Source organism: Echinops telfairi, unplaced genomic scaffold (assembly GCF_000313985.2).
Source record: "Echinops telfairi isolate 266 unplaced genomic scaffold, ASM31398v2 ScPeMD7_5592;HRSCAF=6446, whole genome shotgun sequence".
Lineage (NCBI taxonomy): Eukaryota > Metazoa > Chordata > Mammalia > Afrosoricida > Tenrecidae > Echinops > Echinops telfairi.
Genome location: NW_022109491.1, coordinates 45,654,732 through 45,655,794, shown reverse-complemented (window position 1 = coordinate 45,655,794; position 1,063 = coordinate 45,654,732).

Below are 1,063 nucleotides of genomic sequence, written 5' to 3'. Positions count from 1 at the left end.
AAAGGAATGCAACAGCAAATTAGTCAAGGCAGCACTACAGAGAGCTCAGTGTAACTCACTTTTGTGGGACAGTTAATATATTGAAGGTCCTTCCAACTTATGCCAGCCACTGGTCCAAGGTCAAGGAAGCAGAAACAGTAGGAAGATGAGATGTCGAGACATAGTAGAGGCGTGGAACCTCATGGTGTAACAATGCGAAGTGGTGGGAGGTGCGGTGTCTGGAGTGGTGGCAAGACGAGTGGAGAAGCCCACCAGGCAGCAGACATGGCAAGGTGGGGCAGCACTGCCACGTGGAACAACACAGCACAGTGACACAGTCCATGGGTCGACTCGGCCTGCAGGTAGCACAGTACACATGGGGAGGCAGGGCAGCTAACTTGGGCAGCGCTCTGGTCCAACCATTAAGGAGAAAGAGAAAGAGGCTGGTCTCTGAGACCCATTTCTCTTGGTCAGGCCTCCAAAAGAGGTCATCAAGCTCCAACCTGATTGACAGGTTAAACTCCACTCATATCTTTCTACAGGTGCCATGTTGGCACAAAAAAACTAATGATCATACTCAATCTAAAAGGAAGTAGAAAACTAGAACAAACTTAAAATGGGTCAAAATGGATATCAAACTGAAGATAGGGGTACTATAGCAAAGTATAGTGAAGAAACTAGATGGTAGCCAGTTATCAGAAGGAATAACATCTGGGGTCTTAAAGGCCAAACAGAGAGCATTGTAAAGTTAATTATTACAGATATACTTAGGTCTAAGTGTATTATCTTATCATTTGGTCTCCCTTTTTACCCAATTTAAGCTGCTTCAGGTTTTAAAAATAAAAAGCAAAAAGTGATGGGGAAATACACATGGCCTTCTACAGGGATATAAATAGCCTTGCTATCATGTAATGCATTAGAAAGTGGATTACTACAGGTGCAGTTAGTTTGAAATTTAACATATCATTTGATCTCCCTTTTGATCCATTTTAAAAGGTGCCTGGGGAGTGACCAAGGTCAAGGCAACCGCGAGGAACTACCAAAGCCAGAATGAAGGCTGAACATGGTATTGGGACAGGAGGAA